Source organism: Rutidosis leptorrhynchoides, chromosome 5 (genome assembly GCF_046630445.1).
Source record: "Rutidosis leptorrhynchoides isolate AG116_Rl617_1_P2 chromosome 5, CSIRO_AGI_Rlap_v1, whole genome shotgun sequence".
NCBI lineage: Eukaryota > Viridiplantae > Streptophyta > Magnoliopsida > Asterales > Asteraceae > Rutidosis > Rutidosis leptorrhynchoides.
In genome coordinates, this window is record NC_092337.1 from 434,187,101 (window position 1) to 434,206,889 (window position 19,789).

Here is a 19,789-nt window from a genome sequence, read left to right on the forward strand (position 1 = left end):
CCGACCAATACAAATACGATGGGGTTTTATTTATTTCGATGGGGGTTTTATTTATTAAACACCTAAATATGAACCATTAAAATTGAATTACTAACATCGGACTGCTAACTACGGACTAAGAAATTATTAAAACTATTAAAAGTATAATAAGTATATATATGTGACGATTGTTTAAAATGGAAATATATTGATAAACTATATATGGATAGGTTCGTGATATCAACCGGAGACTAAGTCAAAATATATATATCTTCAAGGCAAAAGTGAGTATATAGTCCCACTTTTAAACTCTAAACATTTCGGGATGAGAATACATGTATTTTATGTTTTACGATATGGACACAAGTAACTGAAAAATATATTCTACGTTGAGTTGTACCACTGGCATACTTCCCTGTAGCTTGGTAACTACTATTTACAGCGGTATTGTAAACGCGAATCCTGTTGATAGATCTATCGGGCCTGACAACCCCAACCGGACTGGACGACCAGTATTCAACGGTTGCACAGTACTTCGTTTCGTGACTACACTTGGTACGGTGTAGTAAGATTTCATAATAAAGGGAATATGCGACATGATTAAATGTTAAGTATGGTTACCAAGTGCTCAACCACTTAGAATATTTTTATTAAAATGTTTATATATGAAATCTTGTGGTCTATATATATATTGCTGCCGGCATTAAACCTATATCTCGCCAACTTTATGTTGACGTTTTAAGCATGTTTATTCTCAGGTGATAACTAAAAGCTTCCGCTGCAACATGTTGAATTTAAGCAAGATCTTGAGTATGCATATTTGTGTCAAAAATAAAACTGCATATCCGAGGAATTGTAATGTAAAATATGCTAGAAATCGTATTGTTATCATCACATGTAAAGTTTGTAAGTCTAAGATTATCGCTAAACGATAATCATCTTTATATTGTCTAAAACTTGTATTAAAATAAGAGTTATGGTTTGTAATGTAAAATAAATGCAGTTGTTCTTTTAAAAATGTCGCATATAGAGGTCAATACCTCGCAATGAAATCATACGTTATCTAACTCGTTCTTATGGTTAAGGACGGGTTATGACATGTGGTATCAGAGCGGTGGTCTTAGCGAACCAGGTTTGCATTAGTGTGTCTAACTGATAAGTCGTTAGGATACATTAGTAAGTCTGGACTTTGACCGGGTTTGATTTAAAAACCATTGCTTATCATTGTTGGTTAAAATTTATATGTAAATATTATGTAGTACTAATGGGTTAGTTGTTGTGTGATAGATGTCGGGCTTAAAACTTGTTATCACATTCAGCGACTCCGAATCAGAATCTTCAGATGGTGTTCCAGTCATTAACCTATCCGATGACGAAAATGATATCTTTGGGGAAGACTCACAAATTCCGGATGAACCAACTATAGAGAAACCGGAAAGTGAACCCGAGGAAGAAAGTGAACCCGAGGAGGAAAGTGAACCCGAGGAAGAAAGTGAACCCGAGGAGGAAAGTGAACCCGAGGAAGAAATACAGGAAATTACGAAAGACAAGTTCGAACTAGGAAAGAAACGAAAAGCTAATGAATTAGAAAATTCAAATCCCGAGTTTAGTGAGGATGATGTGGCACCAACTCCGCTAGGCACTACCACCCCTATTCCCGCTATTCCTATTCGTTCTATCCCGGCATCTAGTTCTTCAGCCCCACAGCCAAAATATAGGCAGACAGCAAGGATAAGCGTTAGGCCATTCCTTGAACCTAAACGTCCTAGAAAATAGACCAAACGATGCGCTGCCGTATTAAACCATGGGATCATATAATGTTTTGTATAATATTATTAGTGTGGTTTGCTTAATGTTCGATGTAAGATAAGCATATGTAAAATAGTGAAGTATGAAATGCAATAATTTTCCATGGTTAAGTATTATTTAGATTGTAGTAATTGGTTCTGTACTAAGCTATTAAGTATGAACATTAACGGGTAGGTACTACCCTAGATATAATTATAAAATGCTAATAAGAAGAAAAGGCTTTTATAATAATACCTGGTTCATATTGTTAACAAGCTATAATGTACTATAAATACACACTACATCTATAATATTCCATGTGAATAATTATTTTCTTTCATTAGGAAATGGCGCGATTGAATCGAATGACGGAACAAGAAGTCGAGGAATTCATCAACCAGCGAGTGAACAACAGAATGTTATGGGTCGAAGCTGCAAGAGCTGCTGTAGTTAACCCAAATCCTCGTGTAGGATGTACCTACAAGACTTTTTAAGCTTGCAAGCCCTCATCATTCAGTGGAACGGAAGGACCGATCGGTTTAACCCGGTGGATAGAAAAGATGGAGACTGTGTTTAAAATCAGTGGTTGTGTTGAAAAGGACATGACCAAGTATGCATCGTGCACTTTACAAGATAGTGCACTCACGTGGTGGAAAAATTATGTGAAGGCTGTAGGAGGAGATGTAGCTTATGATACCCCATGGGAAGAATTCAAAATAATGTTAATCAACGAGTATTGTCCAAGGAACGAGGTTAGGAAGTTGGAAGATGAATTACGAAGCCTGAAGGTTGTTGGTACTGAAATCACCAACTACAATCAGCAATTCATGGAATTAGTTTTGATATGTCCTGAATTGGTTCCAACCGAAGAACGGAAGATTGAAATGTACAAAGATGGTTTGCCCAAAAAGGTCAAGGCAAATGTTACAGCATCGAAACCTAAGACAATTCATGAAGCTATAACCATGGCAAACGAGCTAATGGATCAGGTCATCATGGATAAGAAAGTATCCAATACTGATGTGAAGGTATCAGGTAACAAAAGAAAGTGGAATGGAAATTATTATCGAGGTAACCAACAACAATCTTTTAAGAAACAAGAAATCACGCAAGGTGCGGGTAGTGGTTTAAGCTTTGGTTACAAAGGACAAAATCCTTTATGTAACCGATGCCACAAACATCACTCTGGCTACTGTAATGTGGTATGCAACAAATGTAATCGAAAGGGTCATCTTGCTGAAGATTGTAGGGCTCTCGTTACAAATACAAATGGTACCAAGACTCCTGCCACCAATGCAAATAGAACTGCTTTGGCTACCATTACTTGTTATGGGTGTGGAAAACAAGGTCACTATAAGAGCCAGTGTCAGAATCCAGAGAAGAATAATGGATCTGCACGTGGAAGAGCATTTGTTATTAATGCTAGAGAGGCGTGTGAAGACCCGGAGATTGTTACGGGTACGTTTACCATTAATAACTTATCCGCATCTATTATATTTGATACTGGTGCCAATAGAAGTTACGTGAGTAGAGGCTTTTACGCTAAATTGAACTGTTCATCATTACCTCTAGATGCTAAGTACATGATTGAGTTAGCTAATGGTAAACTAATTAAAGTCGATAAAATTTGCCGTGATTGTAAAATAAATTTAGCCGGAGAAACGTTTAAAATTGACTTGATACCCGTAGAATTAGGAAGTTTTGATGTAATAGTCGGCATGGACTGGATGTCCAAAGTAGGAGCTGAAGTTGTGTGTGCCAAGAAGGCAATTCGCATTCCTTGTAAGGATAAAATGCCGGTGATGATTTATGGAGAGAAGGGTAACTCAAAGCTAAAACTCATTAGCTGTTTGAAAGCTAAGAAGTGTTTAGAAAAGGGATGTTATGCTATTCTAGCACATGTTAATAAAGTCGAAAAGAAAGAAAAAGAGAAGTGCATCAACGACGTGCCTGTGGCAAGAGATTTTCCTGAAGTTTTTCCGGAAGAGTTGCCGGGATTACCTCCATTTAGATCTGTAGAATTTCAAATAGATTTAGTACCAGGAGCTGCACCAGTTGCCCGTGCTCCATATAGACTTGCACCGTCCGAGTTAAAAGAACTTCAGAGTCAGTTAAAAGAATTACTGGATCGTGGATTCATACGACCAAGTACTTCACCGTGGGGAGCTCCGATTCTATTTGTTAAAAAGAAAGATGGATCTTTTAGGATGTGTATAGATTATCGTGAATTAAATAAGTTAACTATCAAGAATCGGTATCCACTACCGAGAATTGACGACTTATTTGATCCTCCAAGGATCATGTGTTTATTCAAAAATCGACCTAAGATCGGGTTATCATCAATTACGTGTCAAAGAAGAGGACATTCCGAAAACTGCTTTTCGGACACGTTATGGTCATTACGAATTTTTGGTCATGCCGTTTGGGTTGACAAATGCGCCAGCTGTATTCATGGACCTCATGAATCGAGTTTGTAATCCGTATTTAGATAAGTTTGTTATCGTTTTCATTGATGATATTCTTATCTATTCCAAGAGTGAGCAAGAGCATGAGCAGCATTTAAGGTTGATATTAGAGTTGTTGAGAAAAGAACAGCTATACGCTAAATTTTCTAAGTGTGCTTTCTGGTTGAAAGAAGTGCAATTTCTTGGCCACATTGTTAGTAGCAAAGGAATTCAGGTTGATCCAGCAAAAATTGAAGCCATTGAAAAATGGGAGACTCCTAAGACACCAACGCAGATACGCCAATTTTTGGGTTTAGCCGGTTATTATAGAAGGTTTATTCAAGATTTTTCCCGAATAGCTAAGCCGTTGACAGCGTTAACGCAAAAAGGGAAGAAATATGAATGGACCTCTGAGCAGGAGAGTGCATTTCAATTACTAAAGAAGAAGTTAACTACGGCGCCTATTTTATCGTTACCAGAAGGGAACGATGATTTTGAAATATATTGTGACGCTTCGCGACAAGGTTTTGGTTGCGTTCTTATGCAACGGAAGAAAGTTATTGCATACGCATCCCGACAATTGAAGATTCATGAGCAGAATTATACGACGCATGATCTAGAATTGGGAGCAGTCGTGTTTGCATTGAAGATGTGGAGACACTACTTGTATGGGGTTAAATGCACTGTGTTTACTGATCATAAAAGCCTTCAACATATTTTTGATCAGAAACAGCTGAACATGAGGCAACGTAGGTGGGTCGAGTTAATAAATGACTATGATTGTGAAATTCGTTATCATCCCGGGAAAGCGAATGTGGTGGCTGACGCACTAAGCAGAAAGGAACGAGAACCAATTCGAGTACGAGCGATGAACATAAAAATTCGCATGAATCTCAACTCACAAATCAAAGAAGTTCAACGAGAAGCACTTACTAAAGAAAATATAGGAAATGAAATAATGAAGAAGTATGAGAAGCAACTCGTTATACGGGAAGATGGAATTCGATATTTTGCAAACCGTATTTGGGTACCAAAGTTGGGTGGATTAAGAAAGTTAATATTGAATGAGGCACATAAGACAAGATACTCGATACATCCTGGAGTTGGAAAGATGTATCAAGATCTTAATACGCATTATTGGTGGCCTAATTTGAAGACAGACGTTGCAACATATGTTGGGGAATGTTTAACTTGTTCCAAAGTCAAAGCAGAACACCAGAAGCCGTCAGGATTACTTCAACAACCAGAAATTCCAGAATGGAAATGGGATGGTATTACCATGGATTTCATCACAAAATTACCTAAGACTGCCTGGGGTTATGACACCATTTGGGTAATAGTTGACCGTCTCACTAAATCTGCACATTTCTTGCCTATAAAGAAAACGGATAGAATGGAGAAACTATTACGATTATACATAAAGGAAATTGTTTCAAGGCATGGAATACCTATTTCCATTATATCCGATCGGGATAGTAGATTTACATCAAAGTTCTGGCAATCACTACAGGAGGCCCTAGGAACTCGTTTGGATATGAGCACCGCATATCATCCGCAAACCGACGGGCAGAGTGAAAGAACGATTCAGACTCTTGAAGACATGCTCAGGGCATGTGTGATCGATTTTGGAAACGGATGGGATAAATATCTACCATTAGCAGAATTCTCGTATAATAATAGTTATCATGCGAGCATTAAAGCTGCGCCATTCGAAGCATTGTACGGAAGGAAGTGTAGATCTCCTATTTGTTGGAATGAAGTAGGAGATCGACAATTAACTGGTCCCGAGATCATACACGAAACGACTGAGAAGATAGTACAAATCAAGGAGAGATTGAGAACGGCCCGTAGTCGCCAAAAGAGCTACGCCGATATCCGAAGGAAACCATTAGAGTTTCAGATCGGTGACATGGTTATGCTAAAGGTGTCACCTTGGAAAGGTGTAATACGTTTTGGAAAAAGGGGTAAACTGAACCCAAGATATGTAGGCCCGTTCAAGATCATCGAACGCATTGGACCGGTAGCTTATCGACTCGAGTTACCACAACAACTCGCCGGAGTACATAATACATTTCACGTCTCGAACCTTAAGAAGTGTCTTGCAAAGGAAGACCTCACCATTCCTCTAGAAGAAATCCAAGTTGACGAGAAATTACAATTCGTAGAAGAACCAGTCGAAATCATGGACCGTGAAGTTAAACAGCTCAAGCAGAGCAACATACCAATCGTTAAGGTTCGTTGGAATGCTCGAAGAGGTCCTGAGTTTACTTGGGAACGAGAGGATCAGATGAAACAAAAGTATCCACACTTGTTTCTCGATAACGCAAAATAGGTACAATTTTAAAATTTCGGGACGAAATTTATTTAACGGGTAGGTACTGTAATGACCCGCACTTTTTTTCGATCGTTCTATACTTATAAGATTAATATTTACATAAATTAAACCTTACCAACATGATAAGCAATCCAAATTGTTGAGATTTACGTTTTTGAAATGAGTTTTACACAACGTTTGACCGATGATATCACGAACTATATAACATATGATAATTATACGTTTGTGTATATATATGTATATATACATATTTAACATGATCTAAGGATGTTTTAATACCTCATTTTGTATTAATAACAATAAGTTATAAGTATATTTTGAAACTACTAACTTAAGTTTTCAAAACGATAACCATACGTAACGTTATTTGACATAAATACTTATGACCTATAATGTTTATACATATATCGTATATGTAATGTATTTAATCACTTTTAAGGACTTAAATACATAAAAAAATATAAGTATATTCACAAAAGATAGCTATATTTGAATTCTCGTTCCGTTTTCACAAGATTTCTATACGTATATCTAGGGTATATGTACCCGTATCATACCTAGCTTCTATACATATTTACTATTGGTATATACACATCAAATCACCACCAACCAGCCCTTGTTCATGCCTTATGTATAAGGTAATTAGAAATTGGATGCTAGCATTGAAAGTCATACAAAATAACAAAAGGAAAACTTGTCTTTGTCTCCCCCCATTCACGTTTTTTTTAAAGGGCAAGGAGTACTCCATTTTGATTCATTTTCACTTCCATTTTCTAGCTAAACACACACACTTTCATGAGCCTTAAACCCCTTAACCATCTCAGCTCACAACCATGAAGATCTAGTTCCAAAAACATCACTTAATCATCATAAGAAAACCCTTACAAAAACACTTCAAGAATCCTTCCAAGAACACAAGCTTACTTCCAATCTTTCATCCAATTCCATCACTCTTTTGGTTCTAGGTTTTTACTTCTATTTTACAGCAATCTTGTCCAAGTAACTTGAGGTAGTAACTTTGTTCATAACCTTATTCGATTCATATATATATAGCTATCTTATTTTATGGTATAAAATTTTAACAACAAGAACATAGTTTGAATGTTTTCAAACTTGTTTGCAAACTAAATAGATCCTTCTAACTTAACTTTTAAAATACTTCAAGACCTGTAATATATCGTAAATATATGCTAATTTAACAAGGTATAACTTGGTTTTTCAAAGAACACCTTAAAAACTGAATTTACGACGTCGGAATGCAACCGGGGGCTGTTTTGGGTTGGATAATTAAAAACCATCTTGAACTTTGAATTGGAGGTTTATATTCTGGAAAAATGATATTTCTTATAAATATGTTAACACATAAAAATTTCATGATTTAACTCAAAGTATAAGTATTTTTAGAAAAATAATCATTTAATGTTGTTTACATAAGGGAAAATGATTAACTTCATAAGTTTCACCAAAGTTTGACCTATGACCTGTGATTTCGAATAAAAACTAAGGTATTTACAGTTCATAGTCTTAAAGAAGAACTCGATCCAAGTAAGTGGCAAGTTGAACCAACGAAAACGGAGTTGTAACGAAGAAACTATGACCAAAACAAGATCGGATATCCAAAACTAGTTTAGCCACGAAAATAATTGGAGAAAAATTAAATGAATCACATCTTTCTAAAATAACATGATATTTTATATATATGTACTCATAATTTAATTTTATATATTTCAGGACCACCCGTAAACAATACGAGAAGATTAATCATAAGATCCCATGATTGTACGCAACACGTCATTTGACAACACCGGTACCGTGGGTCAAGATTAATCCCGACCAATACAAATACGATGGGGTTTTATTTATTTTGATGGGGGTTTTATTTATTAAACACCTAAATATGAACCATTAAAATTGAATTACTAACATCGGACTGCTAACTACGGACTAAGAAATTATTAAAACTATTAAAAGTATAATAAGTATATATATGTGACGATTGTTTAAAATGGAAATATATTGATAAACTATATATGGATAGGTTCGTGATATCAACCGGAGACCAAGTCAAAATATATATATCTTCAAGGCAAAAGTGAGTATATAGTCCCACTTTTAAACTCTAAACATTTCGGGATGAGAATACATGTATTTTATGTTTTACGATATGGACACAAGTAACTGAAAAATATATTCTACGTTGAGTTGTACCACTGGCATACTTCCCTGTAGCTTGGTAACTACTATTTATAGCGGTATTGTAAACGCGAATCCTGTTGATAGATCTATCGGGCCTGACCACCCCAACCGGACTGGACGACCAGTATTCAACGGTTGCACAGTACTTCGTTTCGTGACTACACTTGGTACGGTGTAGTAAGATTTCATAATAAAGGGAATATGCGACGTGATTAAATGTTAAGTATGGTTAACAAGTGCTCAACCACTTAGAATATTTTTATTAAAATGTTTATATATGAAATCTTGTGGTCTATATATATATTGCTGCCGGCATTAAACCTATATCTCACCAACTTTATGTTGACGTTTTAAGCATGTTTATTCTCAGGTGATAACTAAAAGCTTCCGCTGCAACATGTTGAATTTAAGCAAGATCTTGAGTATGCATATTTGTGTCAAAAATAAAACTGCATATCCGAGGAATTGTAATGTAAAATATGCTAGAAATCGTATTGTTATCATCACATGTAAAGTTTGTAAGTCTAAGATTATCGCTAAACGATAATCATCTTTATATTGTCTAAAACTTGTATTAAAATAAGAGTTATGGTTTGTAATGTAAAATAAATGCAGTTGTTCTTTTAAAAATGTCGCATATAGAGGTCAATACCTCGCAATGAAATCATACGTTATCTAACTCGTTCTTATGGTTAAGGACGGGTTATGACAAATTAGGTCTGACATTCGATCCGGTCTTAAGGTCGGTGCATATCAATTACCCATTTCTTGGTCTGGTCAAAGTCCATCGCTATCTTCCCAAAAGATACTTAAAGGAAAGTCACTCAAATTTACATTCTATGGATCATACATCGATCATGTCGGTCCAAAGAAGGAAGACAGTTTCCTTAGGACAACTCTACGAGTCCTACACACAACAAGTCCAACAATAGGACAACCGAGCAAAACAACACATTAAAAGACAACACAACAGGTTATTATTATCTCATAGCTACGATAAGATGGAAGTTTCATTCAACTTACTCCCCAAAGGTCACCGCCAACTCTCATGATTCTGTGGAAAAACTCAAGTCTTCGGGGTTCAACTACGGTCTCATTCATCTAGGTCAGTTACATACAACAATACAGTAAAGTCAACATTAAACGTGACACACATACCACAAATACAAGGCAACAACATACGAGGTCCGAGTCCTTCATCAAAAGACAAGGAAACCACTATTCTATTCCAATTATTACTAGCCATTATGTGTGTCCCCGTGGGTCAAGGGAAACGAACTGTAAATCATACAGGTCCAACATCACAAGTCCAGTCATACTCCGCTATCAAAAAGGTCAGTCACACCTACTAATTCGGTTACAGTCTATAATCATACAAACTACACATCACAAGACCCCAAAAATACGTTTAAGACCATTTATCAATAATCCAAGGGATCACTACCCAAATCAGTATCTATGGGTCACTACGTGTGTCCCATCAGCCATCGGTGAAGATATAGACTCCATACAAGTGTTAATTAATACTAACAAATCATGCACACCTGTTCGTCAGGTCCAGACTAACAATTGACTCACAATCGGTATAACAGACCAAGTACTATTAGCATGACACAACACAATTCTAGCAGATTAAACATGTAATAGACCATATCAAACAACCCACAAAAGCATGACAATTTATCACATGTGCCATATCTAACAGGTTTCTCTAACCATGGCCGTCAGTCTAAGGGGGAAAAATCCCAATCATCTCAAGGGTAGTTCCAGACGCAGTCGTCCTAACCGGAGTTATCAAACTGTCAACTACTTCTATCTTACAAGTAGAAGCATTTAGTCACACATAATCCCAACTAATTACCACAGATCATCTTTACATCCATCAAAGTATTCATCAAACACAAAAACACAATCTACATGTACAATAATAATAATTACATTAATGTAGCCAGAATGTACTTTTATGAATAAGAAGACATCTTCTGTATCTATCAACATCTCGATCGCACCCGCACCCTTGACCCTCATTAATTATGCAACTGAATCCTTACCCTTGGAGCCACGACAACTAATACTCGTCAAGTGCTTCATCCAAATCGGTATCAATCACGTCCACCGAAGTTCTATCAGCACTGAGGGTTAACGGGGCACCAGCAGGGTGGAATCGATCTTCATACTTGTCTTATCACAACATCTCACACACAAAAGCTTAGTATAAAAAGTTAGTAGCTAATGGCTAACATAATTATACCTACTTCATCCACTTAACCCATCCCCCAAGATATGTTTAACTCGACTCACGATTTAGAAACATGTCATGTGATGGCCCGTCAAGTACCCTTAACGGCTCCATCACTTGGTCCCACAGCTTGACCATAACTCTATATGAATTTTCATAAATAACATTGCATTCATTTAATAAAATTTATTACCTCAAAAGGAAAATCTAAATCATTTGTAAATTTAGAAAAACCAACCCAAATGTATAAAATGGGTTGACCAAAACAAGTCAACATCTACCCATAATGTAACAGTATTTAAAGTAGAATGCAATGTTTAATGTTTAAATCAAAATCTGCGACAGACAATGCAGACTCTCTAAGCACAGCGGAAGCAATCAATCATGAATCTGAGAACAAAACATGCGAGTAAACTGTCAACAAAAATGTTGAGTGAGTTATAGGTTTAATATTGCAAACAATAATTAATTTAAACCATAAAAATTTATGTTTGAAAACATAAATATTCATTTTGGACCACAAAATTATATGCTCGAAAACATATAAAATATTATTCCATTAACCTGTGAGCCACCTGGTAATCACTTAACAACTCCATACCCTTAACAAAAACTAATATAAAAATATACACAGAACAGGTGTATCTTTCAAAATACGAAGTACTAATACATTCCGCTTATAAACTGCTAGCGCAACTAGCACGAAATGGGGCTATCAGGCCCGATAGATCTATCGATAGGATTCGCGTTCACCAGTAGAAACCAGTGATTACAATTACCAGATTAGGGAATATTTTTGTTCGACTCACAATAAATAATTTAAACCAACTTCCACTTGTGTCCAATATGAAAAATAAAATGCATGTATTCTCATTCCAAAAGATTTAAAATAGAAAAATGGGACTATAACTCACCTTAAAGCAAATGAAGCAACAACACAGAAATGCGAACAGCAAAAGGTAAAGTGATCAAGAATGACCACAACGCCGACCTATAAATAAAGCAGGTCGATATAAATAACTAACTTAGGTCAAGTCTTAGTATGATAGCTATAGTACTTGTTGTAGATAAACATAGAACATCACTCGGTATGATTCGGTATGATCAGGACATCGTATAATCACGTACTTTCTATTTTTAGAAAGTTTCTATTTTTAGCAAGTTTTCATTTTTGGAAAGTTTCTATTTTGGGAAATTTTCTATTTTGAAAAAGTTTCTATTTTTAAAAAGTTTTTATCTTATTAGAAAAGTCAACAAAAGTCAACTGAAAGTCAAAGTCAACCAAAAATCAACTCAAAAGTCAACCTTGGTCAAACTTAGTCAACATTGAAATAAAAGTGTAAATTATATTAATAATATAAGTTATAATGTTATTTAAAATAATATTTGTATAATCATGTCATATCATAAGTTTTATTGAATTAAATCGAATTATAAAGTTAATATAAGTTTAAATGATATAATTAATATAGCATAAGTATTTAATTAAATAAATAAATATCAATCATATCATAAGTATTATTAATTAATAATGAATTATTAATCATAATATAAGTATTTTAAATAAATTATGAAATATTACACATATCATAATTATTTTAATATAATTATTAAACTATAAGTATTTAATAATTAAATTGTATTATAATTAAATAATAACTAAGTCTTATAATAAATAAATAAATAATTAATCTTTAATATAAATTTTGATATAATAATCTCATAACATAAGTTTAATACTTATCATAAGTATTTTCATTAATAATAAATGTATTATTAATCATAAGTTTAATTATAAGAATAATTAAATCATAATATAATTATTAAATGATATAATAAATATATATCATAAGTCTTAATTAAAATAATTACTTTTGTATCATAAGTAATTCAATCATAATGCAAATCATTAATTATAACCTAAGTTTAAATTTTATAACCATAAGTTTAATTAAAAGTTCGTCGGATCATAACTTGAGCTTGAGCCTCGGGTGTCGGTTTTCGACGAATTTTATATACATCCTCGTCTAACCAACTAACCCAACACATTAGTAAAATCAAGAACACTAAGGTCAGTTCATAAGTTGTGACCTATAGCCATGAACCAAATTATTTCATTAACCCGATTTAAAACTTGTTTTAGTCATTCCGGGTGATTCGTGGCTCGGATCTCGATGACCCGAACATGAATGTTCATTCAATCATCAATCCTAACCCAATGGTACACCTAAAGACTCCAAAGATGGTCACAAAGTCGGACCCCAACTGATCAAGTCATTTTTACATTTAATTTCATCAAAACCCTAAATTGGGCATAACTTTAGATCCGAAACTCGAAACAACATGAATCCAAAGCCTAAAATTATTGTCTTGATGAGAAGAACTCGTCTAATCACTTTATTTAACCAAAAACATCTGTTAAGTATACTGATTTTATCAAAAATTCCGCTGTTCATTTTTAATCATACCGAAAACATACACAATTCAACATTTCTAAGCATGAAATCAACAATACAACAACATACAAGTACTATAGCATCAACATATAATCAAAATAAGTAGAAATGAAAGAAAATTGAAAAGTTAGGGTTCATGAATATACCCTAATCAAAGAATCAAGAGTATGGTTGCGTAGATCTTGAAAAGGAGAATCCGATGAGATAAAAGCCCTAAATCTTCAAGTATAAAATTGTTGAAGATGATGATGATGTTGGTGATGGTGGTGAACTACCATGGGAAGAGGAAAATTAGAGAAAAATGATTTTTAGGTTAAAATGAAATGAAATGAGCTTATTGATCAAATGGGATACAAGTTTGCAAAAGTGACAAAATCAACCCTCCCCTCACCCCTTGTGGGTTTCGGCAGAATTTAAGAGGAGGATGGGTTCCTCTTAGCCCATCATGAAGAGTACTGATATTACTTGTGGCCCGAAATCCCGAACGAAGCCCGAAACGCGAAAATACCGTTACGCGATTAATTATTCGGAGGAATTACGCACGCGCGAAAAATAAAATATAAAAATATTTTATATAACCATATGATATAAAATTATCATAATTAAAATAATTTGGATTCAAAAATCTCAAAAGTCTGACCGTTGGTTTGAAAACCGAAATGATTCGCCGGATAGAAATCCACAAAACGTAGAAACGTACAATTTTAAATACGAATACAAATATTCACATAACACATAATAAATATATTATTATCATTAAAATAATTGTAATAACCCGACTTTTTCCGTCAACTAATTAACGAACGTTAGTTAAATTCTATGGTTTTATAAGCTAATTTTTTTTTTTTTAACAAAAGTTAATATCTGTTCACTACTATACGATTAATTTTAACCTTGACTAAAATATCATTAGGTTCTGTTAAACTAACGAGACTTTGGGTAATTGAAATTACCAAACACTTTATGGACTTGGGTCCTCATCATTATAAACATTTAACGAAATAAAACTTACAACGTTCGGGAACTAGGATGTATTTAACAACAATTAATAAATTAATTAAATTATATATTAAATCAAACATGATTACCAAATCAATCTGGTAACATGCCATTAATCTATGCTCCATATTATTATATCTATCTTCAAATAAAAAAAAATATAAATATAGATATATAAAAAAAAAATCGGCTAGCACATTTATACAAAATAAAAAAATAAACTTCAAGAATCCTAATCCTAATCTAAGTGATAAGATGAATCCTAATCTAATTTCAATTCATTAATCCTAATCCTAATCTCTTCTACACCTTTAAACAATTTGAGTTTGATTCAAATACTCAACACACTTGCACTATAAAAGGATATCTAGGCTCACCAATTCATTATTCACAAATCTCACAAGAACAATCCAATCTCCTCTCTTTCTCAATTGGTTCGGCAGTCTACAACCCCCCCAACATCATCAATTTAGTCGACTTCCACCATCACCGAAACAGACCCAAACCGCCACCAATTTCAGCCATTTAAGTCGCCTGTTTTGCTGTGATTATTACAGCCCAAAATCGCCATTTACAGCAGCCTTTTGCTGCCTCCTTTTGAGCAAAAACAGGCTGCCCCTGTGCAGCTGCAAACCGCCACTATCACACTACGTTTCCTGTAGTTTCTGTTGTGGTTTTGCAGCCCGAAAACAGCTCCAAACCTCAGCCTGTGCTGCTGTGTTTCGACCACCAAACCCGCCCCAAAACAGTCCCCTCGTCCCGCCACTCAACCTGCAGCTTTTCTGCTGTTTCTGTGTGCCAAAAACCGCCACAAAACCGCCCCAAAACAGGCTACTGCTGCTGCGTTTTGTTTGCTGCTGTCCGCCACTTAAATACCACCAAAACCGCCACTTTTCGTGCTGTTTTTACACCTGTTTTTGCTACTCCTAAACTGCACTTCTACTGCTGCTATTTGGGTCGAATTTGACTCTTGTTAGTCAAAATTATTGCTGTAAATTGATTCCCTTTATTGGCTGCTGTTGCACGACTTTTTCATGCTCAAAAAAAAGCCATCGAAAACTGCTCTGTTTGCTGCGTTTGAAGCAGCTACTGTTGCCGAGATCAAACACATCCTTTCACTTGATTTCGTTTCTACGTTCTATAGTACAAGGTACAAAAACTAAACTCAAGACTTATGCTATAATTACTTGATATAAATATGATACAAATATGTGTATAATTTACTTATGAAGTTATAATATGAATATGAATATAAAGATAATCTATGAATAAAATTTTTATCATGAACATGAATATGAATATAATTGTGAAGTTACGATTATAAATTTATAAATTATATAAGTTAGATATAAAAGATAAACGATTTAGATTATGAATATCAATGTTATATAAAGATGATTAAAAGCTATACTTATGATCTAATGTATCATGTGTATGTATAGATATGATTAAGGATGGTGATAAGTATTATGATAAACATGATTAAATATGCATGATTGATTTATTAAACATGATAAGATAAATAAAGGATTATGATAAGGAAAAGTATAAAGATTTAAATATGTCAAAATAAAAGTATTATGGTTAAGTATGATTATGAAGTATTGATAATTTGTTAATTATTAAGAATAAGAATTATGGTTAATAAGATTAGGGTTAATGGTAGAAGTTTATGATTGTGATTAATTATAAAAGGTTATGATTTTATGTTAATGAGTTAATGTTGATTAATAAGTTAATAGGTTATGAATTATGTGATGTTGGTTAATAAATAATGATAACGATACATACATGCATGCATGCATACGTATGTACATATATATAGGTAGGTATATGCTTGTGTATATATTTAGATGTATACATACGTGTATATGTATAAGTATATATGTATGTATATGTACGTGTGTGTGTATGTATGCTTATCTATGTATTTATATGTATCACTTTTGACTTAAGATATAAGTAACACATACACATAGTATATATATCACATAGTTATAAACATATATATGTATGAAAATAAATAAAGAATATATATATATATATATATATATATATATATATATATATATATATATATATATATATATATATATATATGTATGTATGTATGTATCACATAGGTGTATATTTATATATGTAACACATATAATGATAAGTTTACATAATAGTTGATTAATTAACGAATAATAATAATATTATTATTATTATTATAACTTATACACTTATCTATATAGTAACACCATAAATTACATTAAATATATTATCACATATATATATATATATATATATATATATATATATATATATATATATATATATATATATATATATATATATATATATATATATATATATATATATATATATATATATATATAATTAATAAGTACATTAATAATTCGTTATGTGTACACATTTATAACGTGAAGGTTATAATTAAAGATAGCGTACAAAGACTACAAACATCACCGCTACTTGTGGTCTAGGGTGATCCTTGGTACCATTATGGGACGCATGTGGATCTCGAATGCCATGACTTAGATTCTGGTCAAGAGATCATGGGCCGCTCGGTCACAATAGATCATTGTTAAGAATTATAACCCGAACTTCTTAAACTAGAAGCTTACTATAAGTGGAAGCTTTCCATAAATAGTAAGTTTCCAAAAATAGAAACTTTTGAGAAATAGTAACTTTTCTCGAAAACCGTCACTGTTAATATAGTTTGCTATATTAATAAACAAACTTTATGCCTGTTAGACATTAACTAATTAAACGTTATATCTCTAGGTTGAGATCTCCGATTACATACTCCGTTCATACTACTTGCGTGGAATTACATACTTGCTACTAAGGTGAACTTCATAGCCCCACTTTTTAACCGTTTCTATTACTTATTTTGAACTTTTGGGGTGAGACACATGCTTGCTTTCAAACTGTTTTACGCTTAGACACAAGTACATGAAAACTTTATTTTGATTAGTTCAAACTGTGCTAACATGCTTTGATTCATGCTAAATCCCTGCCATGATATCGTTAGTTGCTGGAATTTTGGTAAGCTTAGTTATTGTGAATAGCGCTATTGAGAGTGACGTCTCTATCCGGATGACCGTTGGTCAATGGATACATAATAATGATTCAACGACATGAACGTGATGTGTTTAGGGTAACTTATGGTTAGTTTCGATATCATATACCCCAGCACTACTAACGAACTGATTAATCTTTATAACTAAATCTTGTGGTCTAAAAACTTGTTATAATTATTAAACCTATGTTGTTCACTCAACCATTTTTGGTTGACACTTTAAGCATGTTTTGTCTCAGGTACCTATACATTATGCTTCCGCTGTAGAACTCTGCTGTTACTTAGAAGTCAAGCCAAGCGCTGGGACCAGAGTTAACATCCGCGTCAATGGCAGTTTTGGCGGGGTGTTAAAATAATAATATAAGTCATAGAAATGACGTGGCACGAATATCAAATAACGGACGTTAAATACAAACAGAAAAAGGTAACGAAAAAAGTAGGGTCGTGACATGTCACTTCCGTGAACATGCTGCCAAATCCACGCTCTGATACCAACTTATAACACCTCTGATTTTTTTTCTTTTTTTAAATACAACGGAAGACCTGATTATAATTATAATATATATAATATAAGATCCACTTGATTATAATATACACGTTAATATTTAAAAGTCCGGGTGTTATATTTAACATTAAAACAACTTTTAATATAAAGGACACGACATCAGAGTTTCCGACTTTGTCAAACATATCTTCCAGCATCCCATCTTCACCCTGATAACTATCATACAACAAATCCATAATCTGCAGGGAAGATGTGGGGGATTAGCACGAAGCTAAGTGAGTGCAACTAACTACAGGCAATAACATACAGAACTGTCATACTAATCATGTCACATACTCTAACACATAAACATCACCCAGTAGTACAGTCTACAGAGACTCCGGCGGCTCGGCCAAACCATTAACCACCAGTTGATCGGGCTGGGGTTTACCGGAAGTTCATCCTACATACCGTGTTGCATAAATCATCCACACGCGACGAACGCGTCATTCAAACATATATACCATACGGATGCAAATAGGCTACCACATGAGGAACCCAATCCGCAGGTTGATCTCTCCTATCAAATTAGGCTACCACAAGATAGGGACTTATTGGGCTCCATCAACAAGCAACAACTATCAGAATCATCACATTAATAACTAACAGTAGTAGCAGGTTAATTCTAACAAGCATGACAATCTTAGAATAACAAGCTACTCTATACTATTAATCTCCAGTTAGTCTCACTCACCGATACCGGCATCACTTGGTAGTCTAATGTCACCGAGTCTTCTCCTCGTCTGTATCACCTGAAAACAATACTCACAAGTTAGTAAATCATATTCCAAATACTAACAATATCACAATCACAATGTATATATATATATATATATATATATATATATATATATATATATATATATACATACATACATACACACACATACACACACACACACACACACACACACATATATATATATATATATATATATATATATATATATATATATATATATATATACTTACACACATATACATATACTCCATCATTATATATACGTGCAGCATAACGGCTAAAATCAACACTTAGTAAAATTTTCCACTGCCAAAGACACTCGGTCGACTGTCAGAGACAGTCGGCCGACTGTCTACACTCACTCGGTCGAGTGTCTAGTCACTCGGTCGATGGTCTCTCACAGACACACTCGGTCGTGGGTCCTACAAACTCGGTCGATGGTCGAGTCGGTCGGTCGAGTGTCTAGAGTAGGGATCGGATATGGATCGGATATATGGATCGGGTGAGGCAGTATCCATATCCATATCCATTTACTTTTTGTTCATCCATATCCATATCCATATCCATTTAATTTTTGTTCATTCATCCATATCCATATCCAGTTAATTAAGCGGGTTAATGGATATCCATTGGATATTAAGAAAAGTTATAAAGTTTCATAATATTTCATATAAACAAGAACGTAATATAACAAACATATATATAAAGTGCAATCTTTGTCGAAAATACAACACCATTAGTTAAATATACTATTAAACATGAACTATGACGATTTAAGTGTGTAGCTTGTATGTTTATTTGATTAGATATGTGTGTTTTGTTGTAGTATAATTAGTTAATTCGTTATATGGTTGGAAGCAAAATGTATGGGTAATGATAAATGCATATATAATAGTATATGTGTTTGCATATATCTATATTTAAATATTTATGTATCTAATTTGGGTGATAATTGATATATCCATGGATGATCTTTTTC